A 20030-nucleotide genomic window follows, 5' to 3' on the forward strand; every position below is an offset into this window, starting at 1 on the left:
CAAACTACATTAAAAACTTACATCGTCCTTCATATGTAAATATTTATAAGTTTAATAACCTATACATATTAGACTATACTATTTTCACATTTCGTTAAGATATGCCAGGCTTGTTAAAATAGTTGATGAGTTCACATGATATAGGAGTAGGTTTTGTTTTACTGAATATATTATTAGTAAAAGTACTTGCTGATCAATAATATGTTTTGTTGAATTTCAACGATGATCAAACTGTATCAACAATACATAATTTTTTTTATATAAATGTTGTTTATTTGACATAATATAAATGTTGTTTATAAAACATAAACGTAATAATTGGATAACCTAAATTGATAAATACTAGTGAGATTTGCTTCGACGTTGTGCTGGTGATGTGTCGATGTGTACTACCAGACGCCCCGAAGGAGCCGGAGGGTTATCAATTATAAAATACAGTTTTTATGATGATTAACTGCAATTTTGCAAAATCATAATTGGTTTGAAATATTAATCCTGTGGGAAGTTGTGCCATTAAACTTTTGCTAATTATAATCATTACACAGGGCAACAAAAATGTTTGAGCTAAATGATAGCTGAAATACTCACTACATTTCATTCGTATGGTTCAAATTTCTAAACGTTTTAAAACAAAAACTTTTATTTGTATTCAGAACGTATCGATTCAGAACTGGAAAATGTACGCATCATTTTTAAATTTGTCTCTCATAGGTGATTTAAAATCCATAGGCCCTTTTCAACATTTTAAACGATCTGCGAAGCAATATCATCAAATTATTTGTGGATTTGGGAACATAAATAGACCAAATCAAGCAATCTACAAACAAATATTGACATAAACTTAATGCTTATCGAAACAATATTTTGTACATTATCACCCCTTGGCTCAAAGTCACCCCATTTTAATTATTTTTATGCAATCTAATCTTCCTAGACTTAAAATTGCTTAATGTAGGAGTTTTTAAAAAATATTTAGATATAAACTTGTAAATAATGTACTTAAGTCACTTAACTAAGGCTTAATCCGGATAAGTCAGTTCCGTAAATCGTTTTACATCATTCTGCTACATGTAAGTACAATTTAACACCATGACCAGTAACGTTTAAGAGTTAAAACATTGAAACTTTGAACTTTTCCTACGCATTTTACATGCGATTTCCCCTTAATTTCAACTAAAAATACTAAAACTGACCGTATTCGAAATTTCTGCCGGCAAATATTTTGAAACTTGGCCCAGAGGTGCAGAATGGTCCCAGAAACCATGTCCAATCATTGGTTTGGGTGGAATTTTTTTCTTTATAATAACGGTCTGTGGGGGACCCGTGGTAAAGTTAATGAAAATATTTACAAAGCCCAAGAAATCTACTTTTTTTTCGGAGAAACTCAAGAACATGTAATGAAAGATCTCTTAAACATTATTTATAATCGAAAATATCAACTTTTCGTATAGCTTCAAATAATCAAAATAAAGAATTTTGTTTTTTTTTGTCAGTTTCAAACCTTTATCTTATCCAATCATCAGAATTAACTGAAAATGTCATGTCTATCGAATTAGGGTAGGGTAATCATCAATGAGACACTTTTGGGTTTTAAACTTCAACGATTTTTGTATTTTTTTCATTAGCATGTTTTAAAGAGCTTTTTGTTGCATTTTCTTTCTTTTAATTTGTTCTAACGTTGACCAAAATATGAGATCGATCTGACGTCTACAGCCAGCGTTATTCAACTGTCTCATTGTAGACGCACTTGGCAGGAACAATGAGACAGCTGGGGAACAATGAGACACTCTACAAAAATCAATACTTTTCTAGTAAAACATCATGTTTTTGTATTGTTCCATTACAGGTGACTTGCTTTGAACATTTTCAAGCAATTTTATCAACATGAACTTATATTAACAAAAGTTGTACTAAAAAGTATTTAAATTTTGTAAAATCCATATATTTTACCAAATAACTTTTATTTTTGGTTAAATGAAGTTCAAACCAAGGGTCCTGATTGCTCCAAAAAGAATCAGTCACTCGCGAGCACAAATCTAGAGCGACGAAAACCTGCTCTGATGTATTTCTACCGTTTGTCACTTCCAAACCAATCGCTACCGAACACTCTCTCTTTGCTCTCCCTCTCATTCCAATCGGGTAGTACAGCGAATGGGTCAGAGAGACCGATTTCGTTAAGTCGCTCAAAGTTGACTGGGAATACTTTGCGATCGGCTTGCCTTGATCATTTAAGAAATTGCTTAAAAACAATGATATAAATAATATTTTGAGCACCGCGCTGGTATTTTTTTTTGGTTCTCTCCTCTCTGAGCATATTCGTGTGTGACTCGGGTTGACGGACGGGGTAGGAAAAGAAATTCACGAAGTATTTGTTTCGCTGAGTGAAGCGATTGAGCAAGCCGCTGGCCGCCAGCTTGTTGTGTTCGCTCGCGAATGGTTGCGCGCTCAGGTTGGCAAAGATTCGTTCGGTGATGAGTGAGTGATTTCTGATCTTTGAACTGAAAATCAGGACCCTTGGTTCAAACTCAATGAATATGCCATAAATCACTTCCAATTCATAGATTTTGAAAAGTTTAATAAAGTAAAATCAAAGTGTCTCATTGTTACCCATGTGTCGAAAAGAGTGGGGAACAATGAGACAGCCCTGGATTCTGGGTATATTCTTAATTTAGGTCAAACCTAATAAAAGGACATTGTAGCCCAACTCATGCCCTATGAAATGATGAAAGTAATTTGGAGAAATATTAGTTTTTGTGTTAATGGCAGCCTATGAGCGAAAGTGTAATTTTTAGTCATAATTTACTTTTACACCCCAGAATCAAACATGTATGAATAACTTTGCAAGGGAGCTTCCATAACCAAAGCCACTTTTATGGCAGACGTGTATCTAGTAGACACACCTTTCCCCCAAATATGAGCCTGATTGGTTGAAACTACGTCTTGTGAGAGCCATTTTATCATTGTTCCCCGTGTCTCATTGATGACTACTCTACCCTACTATTGTAATTACTTTTTGATCTTTTAATAAATAAACAAATGACATATTCTTGCGTTGCAACACCACGATTTTTTTTATAAAGCACTCTCAGAGCAACCGAATATGAATCTGGTTTTAATATAGCGTTTACAAAAATCAAAATCCCAAAAAAAAAATCCCATATAAATTCCCACAGAAAATTGAATCGAACTGAAAAATTGCTGTGCTCGCTAAATTTGGACAATTTTATTTTTTTCCATACAACCATTTTACTCCCTAATGTTTTACGTGTTGTCAATAACATATTCCAGAGTTATTTTTTTGAAAATGTTCAATTATCCATTGCTTTTGGGTATTTTTGAAGACCCTTTTCTTACGGGGGTTTCAAAAACACCTGAAAAGCAAAAAAATAAAATTTGGATTATTGGACATTGGCTAAAACGGCAAATATTCAAAAAATATGCTAACAAGCTTTGTTTGCCGATGGAACCTTGACATGTGTTGCCTTGTTTCAAAACCTAACTATTCTATTGATATTTAATCAGTCATAAATCACTGTTGCAAACAAAAAAAATCAACGGTAAGGACCGTCGACTTTATCAAATTGATGTACAGCTTTTGGTTTATTGTTGTTATTGAACACCTCAGTTGTTCCGGAATAATTCGCGTAAAATCACTATTTTTAAACTGCCAAATCATCAACTTCCGAATAGCTAATTGAAAAATTACCAGTTTGAAGAGCAGCGCGCACTCTAATCATCAATTCGGAACTGGGTTTCGACCTTGGCGCGATTCTCTATTCACGATTATGACAACGATGAACAGGTGACTTGAGGTGGCCCCTCTGCCATCTGCTCTCAACTCAACCGTGCCAAATTTCGAAAGTCATAATTTGATCACCCTTTTGAGACCGCGACTGGCTGGCTGGCTGGCGTATGACGTGACGTTCTGACTCTACAAGGTACGACGACGACACGTGGTCTGACTGACTGCGACTCCTCGCGGCCTGCCAACAGATTAGATTCAATTAGATTGTAAACTTCAATTAGTTGGGCCCGCGGTGAGGATGCTGAGCGTGTTAGGAAACAAAAGCCCTGCTGCAGGTTCTTGGAGGCTTTGACTTCGTTTTTACGACGTCGGCACGATTTATGACGGCTCGTGCCGCCGTCCAAATATATAAAAAAGGAAGGTACCTTTTGATGAGCTCCGGTGGCGGCGGCGACCGTTTTTGATGATGAGAAAAACGACCGGCGAAATACCGTCGATGGGCTACAAAAAGATCCCGGCGTAGCAAAGGTAGTACTTAGATTGGTGGTGGATAGTGGATGCAGGTACACCTGCGCGAAACTGGAAGTTCACAAGATGAAAAACAACCGTATCCGAGCATAATGTAAGAAGTTTCACGCTAAATTACATCACTTTGAGTGTGATATAAATCACAAACGCGAAGATTCGGTTGGCCTCGAATGAACATTATCGAAGCTGAGTTTACGACAGAGATCGCGTTAGAACATAAACTATCAAAGCTATGAGCTAGTTCATAAAATGGTTCCGGACCTGCGGTCCGGTCATTATGTACTTTAGAGTTAATGTAGTTTAATGTTACTGTGACCCTTCAAAGTTTAAGGCAGGTTCTTAGAAATGCGTTTATTTTTATTTATTTATGTGTGTGCCATTTGATTTAATGATAACCTTCATTATCTCATAAATATTACTACGACACTTAAACGTTGGTTTTACTATTTTAAAGGTTAACACTCGTTAGTTAGTGTGATGTGATATTTTAAAAGTAATGAAAAAACAAAAAAGTGTAAAGGAAAGCCATTTTCATAAAAATAAATACATTTATTATCCAACGATTCGTAATTTGCATTATTTTTTTCATAAATTAAATTAATTTGCTCAAAATTTACAGCTAAGGCAATTTTTTAAAAATTTTGTCTCAAAATTGCCTCACAAATCTCCTGTCAAAAAATTAACTAAATATTTCATGCCACAGATCGCAAACAAATATGAAATAAAAATATCTACGAGAATTGTCGTTTAATTTGGAACCTTTCAAAATTAGTATTAGTATTGTTTTGCATTAATGGTTTAAAATATAAATGTTGATCCCGGTCAGAATCGAAAGATCAAGATTTGAAATAATATTAGAAGAAGCCTCATGGACTTTGGCATAGCTTTAAATCACAATTTGAATGTTTTTCCTAAAAGTTCAAGTACAATACGTAGAATATAACCACCTAAAATGAAATATAATCTAATATCAGATTCTCAGTTATCAGTTATGAACGTAAAAGTTTTTTTCCCATCTTTTTTTCAAATTTCAAGCCTGATTGTCATAATTCATCTTTTTTACGCAATTGTGGTCCCAAAATTATTTTTTTTTAAAGATAAAATAGTCTTTTTTGATTTAAAATTTATAAATAAATTTTAAACAATATATTTTGAATCATTTCAAATCGAATTTACAAGGTTTTTCAATAAAAATTTAGATTTTAGTAAAATAAAATTGCCACCTGATTTTTCTGGGAAATTTTTAGGACAAAAACTTGAAATACAATAGCTGTTCCAATATTTTCAATAATTTAAGCAAAAACAACTCTGCAATAACTTTTGAATGTCTCAGACTCTACGCAAATTTAAAGTATAATGGTATAATTCTATAGTAGAAAATGTTAAAAACAAGCAAAACAATTGAAAAAGTGACTTAAAAACATGAAACAAACTGAAAAAGGGAAAAGGTAATGATAGGAGTTGGTGGAACAAGCATAATATTATCAAAAACAAACATAAACTGAACAAGATAAATGCAAATTAAAAGACTAAAAATGAAACAAGAAAAGAAATGTTTTTCCAAGCGCCAAAGTTGCTAAAAATGACTTACTGAACACGGAAAAATTAAAAAAATAATCGACAAAAAATTGGGATAAGAGAGATCAGAATTTTGGTTTAGTAATACTTTAGTTAAATGTATATTTAAACAATTTTATATATTTGAAAAAAAAAAAAACATTTCCAAAGCCAGAGAGTGACATTTTGTTTTTTCATTGTTATACTTGAAACAACTTTTTGCGTTAAGAGAGATGAATGTTGAAACAATGAAACAAACAACAACAACAACAAAATTTGTAAAATATAACCAATAAGATATCAACAAATGAAAAAATATTTTAAAAAGCTTAAAAACAGTCAATACCATGTACTTTGCTGTCCAGCAATACAAATACAAATACAATACAAATATTTTTCAAAACAAAAATCTGAGGTATAAAAAATCAACCCATTAATAGCTCCTTGAACTTATTTTAATCATTAAATTGGCTGCCATATACTATTTTGTTGCTTAGAGTAAATATCTGGACTTTTTTTATTAGGATTTATAAACAATTGCAAACATTAAGTGTATCCCGCTTATTCCGATGGACCTTATTAAAAAAATTCAAGAATTATCAAATTTTCCGAGGTTCCCAAGTATTTTCCAAGATTTTTGTTGAAAACTCCCGTTTCCCTGGATTTTAGCTATCCCAAGACGAAGAAGAGCAGAGAAATTTAAAAAAGATTTTGAATTGATATCAATCTAAAAATAAATGTATTGTTTATTATAAAAAAAAGTGAAATTACACTTTCCAACCTTCACCTTCAAAATTATCCTAATTTTTCTCTTTTCCTCTTACCTAATTTGAACGATACGGCGGTCGCATAATTGTGATGCATGGCGGCATGAAAGTATATCATAACCTGCATGAAATCTGTCCTCATGCATTTTTTGCGATATAGGGGTATGACATTTTGCCCGTTACCGACAATTATCACCATTACCGACGGCTGATTGATTGTATTGCACAAAAAAATTTCTTAACAGAACGAGGATTGAACCATCAACTTCTTGGTTGCAGATCCGACACGCTACCACCACGCCATGGACGCTTGCTGAATTATGAGGGACCATCCATAGCACCAACATTTTCTTCTCTTTAAAGTGTTGCTCGGAGATGCGCTAGCATTATATGTGTTGGTGAGAACTGCAGATCGCTGACATGTTTACACGCGGGCAAAAATGATCTACGGGCTTGCTGCAAAAACTGTTATAAAATGTAACATTTTCTGTAGCAAATCAATGTTGCAGGTTTTGAGCTATATATTTCCTTTGGGTGTAAAATAGAAAATCAAAAAAAAATAAAATGTGTCAATCTTAACCTGAAAAATGCATCGCACCTGCATGCTATCATTACACCCAAAGAAAAAATATATCTCAAAATCTGCAACAGTGGATTTGCTGCAGAAAATGTCACATTTTATAACATTTTTTGCAGCAAGCCCGTAGATCATTTTTGCCCGCGTGTAAACATTTCAGCGATCTGCAGTTCTCACCAACACATATAATGCTGGCCCGTCTTCGAGCAACACTCCAAAGAGAAGAATATGTTGGTGCTCTGGTTGGTCCCTCATAATTCATCAAGCGTCTATGGCGTGGTGGTAGCGTGTCGGATCAATATCCAAAAAGTTGGTACCGTAATCTGGGGCGAATCGGGACTACAGTCTGAATAGGGACAGCAGTTTTTAGAGCACTAAAAGCTTTTAAATTTGGAAATGGATGTACACATTTTGTTGGTCTGAGTCTGTTCTAACCGAAACCAACCTGAAAAATCAAAATATTGTGCTCCAACATGGTTAAAACTGCTGTCCCAATTCACCCCATGTGTCCCGATTGACCCCAGTTTACGGTAGTTTAATTCTCGTTCTGTTAAGGGTTTTTTTTTGTGAAATACAACCAAAAAGCCGTCAGTAATGTCGATAATTGTAAGTAACGGGCAAAAATGGCATACCCCTATTTCGCAAAAAATGCATGAGGACAGTTTTCATGCAGATTCTGATATACTTTCATGCCGCCATGCATCACAATCATGCGACCGCCGTTTGGGTGTACCAGTTTAGTGCCACAAATAACAACAATTTGTGTACCCACATTAATTCACTACTTAATCGGTACAACACACAACACGCAACATGTAATCCACACTGCCGCCATTATAAAGTCTCTATCTCTCTCTTCATAAAAATAAGACTCACAATTGAGCCGTTAATCGCATTTTTGCGCGCCAATCATCCTCACAGCCTCTTGTGCGTGCTGCATTTTCTTCTTCTTTTCTGTTTTGAGCTTCTTTCTTTTGTGTACGCTAATCCCAAATTACTCATTTTTTGTAATTTTTGCATTAACACTGAGTTTCGGGTGTTTTTTTGTACGTTCACACATTGTGTAACGAAATTTATGTAAAAATAACCCTCAAATGAGTTTTTTTTTTTCACGTGGCAGGTGTGTACTCAACTTTTTGCAGCAATCCTAATCAGATCGTTAAATTTTTCGAGGCACTTTTCGAAATCGTGTTGTACCGGCAACATAAATTCTATGTTGGGAGGGTAGTGTGGGGGTAGGCAGCAAGGTAAACAATAATAACGGTTGGCTCATTCTACAGAAGGTGAGAATTGCACAAAACGGTTGGCACGACGTGGTGTACCACGTGTGGAACACTGCCTGTGGCAGTCGAAACAAAACACAACAAAGTCGAAAATATGCCCGTGGAGGGACAGATACCGAAAGAAACATCAGTTGCAAATGCCACACCGTTTGGGGTAGTTTGACAATCGTGCTGAGCAAATTTGAATCTCTTGACTTTTTTTTGATAAGGTCCTATAAACAAATGTAAACATTGAGTGTATCCCTTTCACACCTTATGTCAAAGTCCATCGGAGTAAGCGGGATACACTCAATGTTTACATTTGTTTATAGGACCTTATCAAAAAAAAGTCAAGATCTGTTTTTGTGTTGGTTTTTATTTTCATTTTCCAAAATCAAATTTTGAACCATTTCAGCAAAGAAAAAAGGGAAAAAATAACCTTTTTTTGAAATAAATTGATTTTGGCGTGAATTGACAAATTTCCCCACTCATATGCATATTATCAAAGTGTAGCATAAAGCAATAATTGATGGAAGCTGCGTAAACAGCCATCAGGCAGCAACGCCCCAAGCCCGGGCTGAGCTTTTGCGGTTGAGCGCGTTTTTTTTTTGCGAAAGCTTCCCGCGTCATGCGCCATCGCAGTGTGCCATGCTTGCGGTGATAAAATCTTTTCAGTTTGCGCAGAAAATTCACCCTGCGGGGCATCTAGAGACGCCTAGAAGGCAGGTCACACTTTTCACACCTGACTGACCTGGTGGTTGAATCTGGTGCAGAAATCAGGGGTAACATTTGTAGAAGGCTGAAAACTTATTTCAGAATTATAAATACAGTGGAACTTCTGGCTGTCGATCTTCTGGATATGAATATTGCTCCAGCTGTCAATAATATTTGCAGTCCCTTCAAATAGATTGCTGTGATTTTTCGTTCTATAATTTGATAACTCCCGCTCTCGACGGTGCCTTCAATATCGACAACGATAGAGTTCACTGCATCAATGAAAATTTAACAATAAACTTAAAATTGAAATAAGCTTAAAAATGCCCCTTTCAAGTGTTATACCCCAAACGTGAGGTGTATTATCGTGTGGTTGAACTGCTTCATATGTATGGAACTGTTTTGGAAATCCGATTTGATTTTGTTTTTGCACCACAAATGAGAAGTGTCACAACACATGTGACTTGATGTTTACTATTGTTCAACAAACAAATTTCAAATAATAAATATTCATGGAAGTTCAAAATTACTAGTTTTCTGAATGATTTAAAACTCCATATATTAAAAAAATGCCAAATACATTCAATCATTCAACTATTCAAAAGGCTGAACCATAATTTCCCGGTCCTCGATTCCATCCCCCCAGGGCGATGGTAAACCGTGTCTCCTGCTTCCGTTTGCCGCCACTCCCGGATGGCCTCTTGGCCCCGGGACGGTGCACATTTCGGAGGAACAAAAACGTGCTAATGAAATATTCATAAACGTGGCCTGCATTCATCATCCCGGAACGGCCGTCCGTCGGCGTATCCAGTTACAGCGAAAAGGGAGGGTTGTTCGGTTTTCAAAAAAGCATTGTAAGGTGTGTTCTTCAAAGATTTCTTCATAAAATAACAATTTTCGCAATTTTCTTCGAAATATTGTGTGAAATCATTACTTTGTTTGAGAAAATTTATTTAAAATAATAATAATTGTATTGAATACGTTAGAGCATGCTACTAGCTTCCTTCTTCAAGTACAATACCCGCTGGCCGGCACCGAAATTATGAGAAAGTATAAAACAAATATGAATTTGCACCAAATTAATTTTGAAAGAAAGACATATTAATGGATACTGAAACAACAACAAAAACCGCCTTAAATCGAAATTTAATTATGTCATATTAATTGAAAATTGTTCCTTAAATTTTGAAGTAATTTTAATACTAACAACCCTCCCCGAACTAACCATCGCAAATGTTCCCCAGTTGTTGTTTTCCGTTTGACCCCGCGGGCGCGAGGTGGAAAAAAGGGGTTTATGGATGTTGATGGGGGTGTTGTTGCAAATGCCGTAGCGGGCAAAAAATCGATTCTACCGGGTTTCTCAAATTCAGGGCAGCAATCTACCAGCGCCACCAGATGATATGGACTACATTATTTCGAAAACAGTACCGCCGTGTGTGTGTGTCCAGTTTAATAAACAAACGAATAATTCAAATGTGAGGAAGAACATTTGGAAAGGGGTTAAAAAATGTTATGATCTTCTAAATACCAGAATTTTATGGTTATTTATTTTCAAATGAAAATTTGTCTCTCAAAAGCAAATACTACTTTTAAATTATCATAATAAAATTGCAAACAAGATTTGCAATTACTTGTACCATTAAGCAGCTTCTGTTCATCTAAGTGTGTTAATTTATCATGGTTTCCAGCAAGGTTTTCCGACTCATCTAGCTGGAAAACGAACATTAATTGATTATGATTTCGAAAGCTTCCCAGTTGGTGCTCTAGGGATTAGCCAGTAAAGTTTTAATTGCTTACTTCAACCTACGCTAAAATTTCCAACTTTTTCCACAGTAAGTCAGATCAAATCCACCTATTAACGATTAGTAAAAATCAAATTTGCAGAGATGATCAAAGGGAAACATAAGCCACGTTCATTACTTGAAGGGGGCACGAAATTAACATAAATCTACATAAATGGCTTGCTAGAAAGAAGAAACACTCACGTGGAAAATTGAAAGGACACGCAAAAGAACTGCTGCTGATTGCTGGAAAACAGAAAGAAAGCCCAGAAAAGAAGGAAAAACGATGGAAAACTATTGGCCATTTGCGTGCAAACGGTGCTGTGGGAGCAATGAATATGAATTTTTCCCCGTCCAATAAAGTTTGTTGGCTGTTTGCTCAAACAGCTTTCAGTGAGGGTCTCTTTTGGATTGAAATGGTGTCGTAAAGAATCATCCGGACAGCTTGAATTACCGTTTGGCACGAAAAATACCAACATGAGCTTTTAGTTAAAAAAAAAACAGAGATAAATACAGTGGACTCTCTGGCTGTCTATTTCCTCGATATCAATATTGCTCCATCTGTCAATAATTTTTGCAGTCCCTTCAAATAGATTGCTTTGATATTTCGTTCTATAATTCGATAACTCCCACTCTCGACGGTCCCTTCAATATCGACAAAGAGAGAGTCCACTGTAGTCTGAAAAAATCTTCTGAAAAGCGTGAAAACCCATGAAAAGACTCGACTAAAAGCATGTTTTCCTTATACAGCCCAGACTCGATTATCCGAAGCCTCGATTATCCAAAGTTCCGATTATCCGAAGTTCGATTACCCGAAGGTTTGTATGGGACTTCGGATAATTGAATCACGAACAAAAAATTTTTGTTTTCGTTTTTTTTTTCATTTTCTTGTTTTTAACGTTAAATTTGAGTTCTACGACCTCATTTTAGTCAAATTTGAGTTGTTGATTGCCTATTAAAAAATAAAATGCATTTTTTTCAATATTGCATCACCGCCATTTTGGCCGCCATCTTGGATTTAAAAATTCTAAATCATTTTAGCGTAGTTTAGGGGTCATACCTAAGCTCGACAATCAAAAATTAGACAACGAAAAAAAAAAATTGTGATTCGATTATCCGAAGTGAAATTTTTTCGAGGCCTTCGGATAATTGAGTCTGGACTGTATCCAGCTTACGAAAAGAATCATGCCTACGGCCAACAAACAAATGTCTATGCAAGCCATAAGAAAGCGAAAATATTGACAAATGGAAGAGATTTTTCTAGCAAGCGAAGTTCCATCGAAGTAAGATTATCCTAGCTAGAGAGGACATCGAGAAAAGAAAGCATCGTTTGAGGAGATTGAAGAAAACATAGAAAAATGGTGAAATATTGAGATAGCGAAAATCGACAACCAGAAAGTCTCCCTGAAAGAAAAAACACACACACACAATTTTCTCAAGTCAAAAGTATAAGTTAAAACAAATCATCCTGATTTTCACGGCAAACGAGGGAAAATTTTCACTGGTGAAGCAGGTTGAGGAATTCCATCCAGTTTGCGGTTTCTCAAGCAGGTATTTGACTATAAAAAACAAACTCACACTTTTTGACAGTTTGGCAGTTTGCCTGCATTTGTTTGCAGAAACGTCAGGCTACATATATTTTGTGTTGTTTGCTAGTTTGGCAAACTGTCAAACACGAATAAGTGCGAGTTTGATTGTTTGTTTGTCATATCTAATACCAAATAATAAACAGCTAAGAAGTTAAAATTTGATAAAAAAAATAGTTTTTATTGTCACTGTTGGTAATTGGTACGTTCGATTGAGGGCTAGTTCCGCACTGAGTGCCACACTCAGAGCTGTCAAAGAGTTTTTTTGAAGAAACTCGCGCTAGTGCCGCACTCGATTTTTTTTTCAGTTTCATGCGAGTTCCACGCACACTGACAAATGATGTTCGATTGAACCAAAATTGGCACCAACGAGTGCGGTACTTAGTGCTGCACTGCCTCTTCAAACGAACGTACCATTATTCAGCCTCTATTTTTCAACACGCGATATATATTAGTTTTATTTTCAGTGTTAAAAAATGAAACCTTTGTGAAATTAAGTATTATTTTCCTATTTTTAATATCTAGCTTAACATTTCAAAATGTACAACCCCCGATGGTTTGACACCAACTGGTGTCAAACGAACGGGGTCACTTTTTAGTTTGACACCCCATTTACACGGAGTTCACACATACTACCAAACGTTTGTTTTGATAATGTGCGTGAGCGCCGTGTAAAAAGTGACAGTTCGTCACTTTTTAGTTTGACTTTGTCAAACCAATGGGGTACCAACTAAAAAGTGTCAAACAAAAAAGTGACCAACCACCGGGGGTTGAGTATATTTTGGCCTGTTTAAAAAAACCCCTTTAAATAAAAAACTACAGATTTGACGCTCGACTGAGCTGCGAACAAAATTCAATTAAAAATTCCACAATCTCTCGATTCCAGCAAACGTAGCGTTCCGCAATCCTGGAATGATCCAACTCTGAACCCCTCTTTTACGCCCTCACAAAATCTCTCGGAAAACTGTAACCAAGCCAAGTTGACAACAACAAAAGAAAAAAAAATCGAAACAACAAACATTTCACCGAAATAAAAAAAAAAGACAACTTTTTGTTTTGCACTGTCCACTTCGACTACTCGTAGGAGGAGTGGGTGTGTTGAGAGGGGTTCCCTCTCCAGGGAATCGTCCATTACGGAAGAGTGGGTTTGCATGTGATGGTATGTGGAGTACGCGAGCGCCATTTTTGGTTCCCCAACTCCCCCCTCCCCATCTGACGGGTGCCCCACAAACACAAGAAGACCAAGAAGATTCATCTAGTGGGCCGAAAATAGGCTCCTCTGACGGATACGGTTAGGTCGAAACTATTTCGACCCAAGGATTAACGGCCTACTACGGTTCTTATTAATAGCCGGGAATAAGTCGCAGGTTCTCCTGGATGTTGATGGTTTCTTCGGCCGTGCCGTTAATATTTAATGGGTTTGTCGATACGGTGACGTCACACCGGGGAAGGACCAATCAGGGCCGTCGGCACCGAGCGGACATGCGCACCACTTTTTTCGGAGGGACTCGCGAGCGAATCCTGGCGTGGTGAATTTGGCCAGGATTCGCTCTCACGGGAGCACGGCCGTTGTGTGCAGCCTGATGGGGGTTCGTGAGCTCAAGAATTCCGAGCACCTGGCTAGAATGTTTCCACGTTTGCTGCGACCAGGTCGAACGGTCCTCTCGTCGTGGTCCTCTCCGTCGTCGTCGTCGTCGTCGTGCGGCCACTGAGGAATTTTCCTCACTCACACCACCGCCGTTTTTCACCGGAGTTCTAAGTGAAAAGTGTGAAAATTTTAGGATTTTTCCGAGTTTTTTTCCGTTTGAAATTTTGAATTTTGTTTTTGAGAAATCGCGAGTGTGAGTGTGTGAATCAATTCCTGATGCGCAACTTTCTTTTCTTCAGTTTTGTGGTGCCCTCCGGGGGTTGGTGAGAGCAGTGTGCAAAGTGCCGAGACAACCATTTTCCGAGGAAAGTTCTAGGTGAAAATCAGTGAATCTTGAAGCCGATCGAAGGAGTCCACCGCTAATCGGATAACGCAGCGCGGGTCGCAATCCAAGACACCCGTGGATTTATCTAGTGTGCCGCGGCGGCGACCAAAAAAGAAGGGAGGGTTCTAAGGCCCTTTGCCAACCCGTGACAGTGGCGTCGTCATCCGAGGGAAACGGTGGGGGTGAATCGTCCGCCCTGTTCTCCAAGTTCGGAAGCTCGCTGTTCGGGCCCACCAGCTCACCCCAAAAGGTCGTCACTAACATCCGAGGATTCCTGTCGAACCGGCTGACCGGAGTGTCCATCCCCGATACAGGTACGGGTTTTTCCCTTGAATCCTTCCCATCCCACCGAAATCCCCCCAGAACCACGCGCTACCAAGCGAGTTTTCTTAGACCAACGAAAGAGGTCAGCCCACAATTCAATAAACGTCAACGAGCCAATTATGTAATTAAACTTTATTCAATCTTCGTCGCAGCAATTTGTCTTTGTCCCTGCGACGACACGGCACAAGACAAGACGAGTAATTCGATTAAACAGACAGTTTTCTCCCCCCTTAAAAGGGCCACCCTTTGCAGCGCATTTTGAAACCTAACCTCAACGTAGAAGAGAACAATAGCGGAGCTGTCAAATTAGACGCTAATTAAACAATTTAGCAAAAACAATTCAATTCTTCTCATTTTCCATCGTACTGAAAATTAAACATTCAGAAAAACAAAATGGCGGCCGAGATTTTAGTCTTTTCCACCTGCTCCCATTTTTTCTTCGAGGAGTTGGGGTGTTCGGGGGGGTCGTTTGCTCCCCAAAGTCGTTTTCTCCAGCTCCGCTCTCTCACACTCACGTGTATGTGTGAGAGAGATTCCGGGGTCAATGTGTTGGTAAACCGTGGTGAAATTCCACCATGGAGGGGGTCCTTCCTAACCAAAAGGGGGGACTGTGTGGGGGGTTACATAATCGCCGCATGTATGGGTGCCTGTTCTTACTGGTTCTTACGCCGGATGGCGCGCGGAGCTTTTGTGAATGAAGGCATTCCCGTCAAACACGCACGCACACAAGCGCCCGCAAATCGGCCCCATTGGGGAGAGACCACGCGAATCGATAACGAAGTTGGCTGTGGAGCTCACACTCACCTTTCGAAACCAAAATAGATCAGTGGTTGCTGGGATGTTTGGCGGTTGGCTGCAAGTTCAAGACTTTTCCAATCGTTCTTGTTGGAAATAAGGAAATGCAAAACCAGAAATCGGAAAACAAATTGCCGGAATTGGCACTGATGAGCACAGTTTCCAAAAATAAATTGGCAGATAATCCAATAAGTCGGGGTGCGGTTTTGCCACTCGGAGAGGTGGATGTTTCCGTGATTTTTGATTGGGCTCGTTCTGCATTCTTTGGCTTTTCTTGCCAGGAAGGTTTATGTAATCGATTGTTGGTTGAATGGAAGCCAGAAACGTTTATTGCGCTAGCAATTATTTTTAGACGCTGCTGTGTATGGTTTTGCAAACAATCAGATTTATATTTCTTAAAAAAGGAAAAACTCTTCTATTTTAAAACAAACTTTGAAAGTGGATGGAATATTAAATAAGTGTGTTTATTTAGCAATTAAATAAGAAAAAAAGCAAAAATGAAATAAATTACGGAGAAACGTTAGTATTTTGTCCCTAAAAGTTTATTTAAATCCATTTGACATGATCTTCAAATTCAAAATTTGGAAATAGATTAAAAAGGCGTTAAGTTTATTAAACATACATAAAACATTAAATTTTTTGTTTAAAGCAATATTGTTTTCTCCCTGTTTTTTTTATTTAACAGGAAGGGAAGGGGGGGGGCGTAAAAACATAACATTAAATATTTTAAAAGTCCCCTCTAAAACTTCAACTATATTTTAGGCTAAATTTTTATCCTTAAATTCTCAATTTTTGAATTCTTAAATTTTGCCAGCTTAAATTTCTGAAAATCAGACTTTAGAGCATTTTTGAAGTCGAATTTAGATTCGATTATTCTTAGTCAATTTTTTGCGAGGAGTTCACCCAAGTAACATTTTTTTCCAGGAGTTCTACAAGAGCTCTTCAAGATAGCTGCAGCATAGCAGTTTGGACCGCGGTAGAATAAAATTCTCTTCTAAACTTCTTCAGGAGTTTGGAAGAGTACTTGAAGAGAGTTTTATCCTACCGCGGTCCAAACTGCTATGCTGTAGCTGTCTTGAAGAGCTCTTGTAGAACTCCTGGAAAAAAATGTTACTTGGGGCAGGTACTCAAGAACTAACTGTATTCAATTATATATTTTTTTAAATTTTTGATCCTATGAAATTTTAAATTTTCGAATTTATGATTTTTTTAAATTCAGAATTCTAAAATGCCTGTATTAGATAATTTTGTTTTCAAATATTTTTTTTATTTTGTTAGGCCGTTGCAAATATTTTTTGATGTTTATGTCCCTCGACTCTGACCAAAGTCGAGGGGGGGGCAAAAAAAAAAAAGGATAAAAATTGAAATTACGAGCCATGGTTTCAACATTTTAATGAAAAGTGTTTTAAAATGCATTATACACCTGTCCAGTTGTTTTGCCATCATTAGTTTCCAAAATATCTAAGTATTGACGAAAATTTTATTTTTTGCGAAAAATATTTTTTTTGCGGTGCTGTACATTGGAATTTTATAAAAATTAAAAACATTTTTAAACAAGCCCAAACATGCTAAATATGATTATTAATGCAGAAAAATGCTTTTTAGATTGTTTTCAGTTGATAAGACTTCTATTTTCATGGAAATTTTGAAGTTTTTTGGAAAAATATTTTTTTTGCCCCCTGATTTTTCAGACCGATTTTGAAGGGGGGGCAACATAAACTTTGAAAAAATTTGCAACGGCCTTATTCATTGTTTTTTTGAATTTCTTATTTTTTAAAATATAGGTCCCTATGCTCTATGCCTGTTTCTATTTTCAACGGTATGAAAAACACGTTTAAAAATCATGTTTGGTGACATTTTAATTTTAATGCTAAAACGTTAAATCGACAAGACAACATTTTCCGATGAATTTACAATTGTCCCCTTGGAACAAGCAGCAAGATACTTTCTGTCAAGGAAGACCGCTGATTTTTAAATGAATTTTGAAAAAAATCATTTAACCACTCTTTGGTTGTACAAACAATCATTGTGCTGATTAAAATAAGCTACTCCATTATGAACAGTAATATCAGCAATATAAGCATAATTTTAGGACCCAACATTGAAATTTTCAAAAAATTCAAGTCTTTGATTTTTTAAATTTTTAAATTTTAATTTTTTTCAATTTCTAAAGTATTGACTTTTTTTGTTTTGTCAGAAATTTAATTGATTAGTGTTTTTCCCTTTGTTTAACTTCATTCTGAGCAAAAAACAAAATCCTTCTTTTTAGTTTTCGGCATTTCAAGATTCTGCGTTTTGAGATTCGGCTTCATGAGGTATTTTTTTATTTTCAATATTATTATAATAAATACAAAATTGTATAAGAAACGTTAATAGTTTCCATTTTGTAAATAGGAAAGAATTATTCATGTTTTATAAAATGATAGATTCCTGAAAACATTGAAACTTAAAAAAAATCTAAAATATTTAAATCGTTAAAATCGTTTTAATCCAGCCCAAACATGCTAAATATGACTTTAAATGCAGGAAATGCATTTAAATTGTTTTCAGTTGATTTGACATTTATTTCCATTAAAACATTGTTTTTTTTTTTAAATATGTTTTTTGCCCCCCGATTTTTCGGGCCGATTATTAAGGAGGGGGGGGCGACATAAAATTTGAAAAATATTTCCAACAACCTAACTGTTGCCATGTGTAAAAAAATTGTGGCACGCTTGTTAAAAACTTTGAAAGTTTAGCTCGAAATTCGATTGATGACATCTCCATATTTTAAACGTTTTTATTTTTTTATTTTTTTTTAAATTAAAAATGTCTTTATTGAATATTCTTATAATAATTACATTTGTTTTACATGCTAAGTGGTATAAGGCTTTCTAGTCAGAGATTTACCAATACATTCAAAGTATGTTTACGTTACAGCTGGACGTTTGATTGCATCAGGTTTCCTATCTCTTTCTAGCAAAAGTTTTTTGTCAGGCGACTTCTAGCTGGTTTTTTTGACTGGCCGCCCGATATGTCAGAAAACATACTTCACAGGGCAGTGACAGCTCGAGCTCGATCAATGTTTGCATCAGGACACTGTGACGAGAAGTTCGTCATTTTTGGGTTAAAATATATTTTTTTCACTGGGCCTAGAAAGCCTTATGGCCTAATGCTCTTCATCTTTGTTGTATTTTTCGTTTTATTATTAACTGATCACATTTATTTTATTTACTTCAAATTGTTTTACATTATTGCATTGAATCGAATACATTTAGGTAAAAAAGAAAAAAAAATCACTTTAACAACTAATCCTAACTTAAAACTAAAAAAAAAAAAAAAATCATTGAAATATTCAAAATCACTAGAACGAGTAAACTACGAACTGTATTTTAAGATGAATGCTCCAAGCGTTCTTACTTGTTCCTGGCGAGTTTTGCAACCACGCAGTGTTGTTGTCATCTCGATGAAAATGTTCAAAAGTTCTTGTGGTGAAAACAGGTCACTACTGCCTTCATCCGTTGATGTTGGTTGGTTTTCCCTCGGTTGCTGACTGAAGCCTGGAGGTGTTGTATTCTCTGCAACTCTTTGCCCGGGGGGATGGCAACCCTATTCCGACCAAAGCAAACTGACAACAGTCGACATTAGCACGGTTGTCAAATGAGAGCCCACAACAAAAGCACTAGCTGTCAAATGGTAGCCCATAACAAATCATTGTTTGGGTTTTTGATTTTCAAATTTTCCGCAATTTAAACGATAAATTCCTGAAAAAAACACGTGAATCGTGTTGCTGATGGACAAATTCTATCATATTCTTGTAGATTCCATCCCAATATTGGCTGAAAATTCATATCGAAAAAAGTGATTTTGCTGTTTACCTTTTTTTGCTTTTTTTCTTTTGGTCGACAAAACAGTGCGCCCGTACACTCAGAATCGGCATTACACATTTTCCAGTTTGCTTTTACACATTTGCATGGGACTTTTGAGTTCAACCAGGATAACACACTTCGTGTTACCAAAGTAATATGAATAATACTGATTCTGAGTGTTTGTTATCTGAACTTCCAAGATGGCGGCTTCTTCGCTACCCCCTGTCTTTGCCGCTGATTCAACGGCAATGGCTGCAGATTTGGAACCACTCGAACAGCTCCTGCTCCTGGTGACGCCAAAGCAGGAAAATCCACGTCCGTGTATGCTGGTGGTGTTTTGCGACGATTTGGTTGGTGCCTCGTCGTCGCTTGCTGACGAATTTTTACAAACTCGGCACGTTTTGGGCAGCTTCGATTCTTGGTAGAATGGTCGCCGCCGCAATTGAAGCATTTCGCTTCGATGTTCTCGTTGATTGTTTCGCAAGCTTGAGTTTTGTGCTCACCTCCGCAGGTTGCACAACGACTCTTGATGAAACAATTCCTTCCACCATGCCCAAACTGCAAGCAGTTCGA

General features: G+C 36.7%; 2 protein-coding genes across 2 annotated transcripts in view; both read left to right on the top strand.

The window, feature by feature from the left end:
- The first annotated feature begins 14664 nt into the window (after positions 1-14664).
- LOC120422542 (vesicular acetylcholine transporter) overlaps positions 14665-20030 on the top strand; it is a 36233-nt gene continuing 30867 nt past the window's right edge. Inside the window, exon 1 of the mRNA XM_039586006.2 lies at positions 14665-14804. The gene's annotated coding sequence lies outside the window, so the exon portion shown is untranslated. The remainder of the gene's footprint in view (positions 14805-20030) is intronic.
- The window catches only part of LOC120422544 (choline O-acetyltransferase), a 57891-nt gene continuing 52531 nt past the window's right edge, over positions 14671-20030 (top strand). The window contains exon 1 of the mRNA XM_039586008.2: positions 14671-14804. The gene's annotated coding sequence lies outside the window, so the exon portion shown is untranslated. The remainder of the gene's footprint in view (positions 14805-20030) is intronic.

This window comes from Culex pipiens, chromosome 1 (genome assembly GCF_016801865.2).
Source record: "Culex pipiens pallens isolate TS chromosome 1, TS_CPP_V2, whole genome shotgun sequence".
Classification (NCBI taxonomy): domain Eukaryota; kingdom Metazoa; phylum Arthropoda; class Insecta; order Diptera; family Culicidae; genus Culex; species Culex pipiens.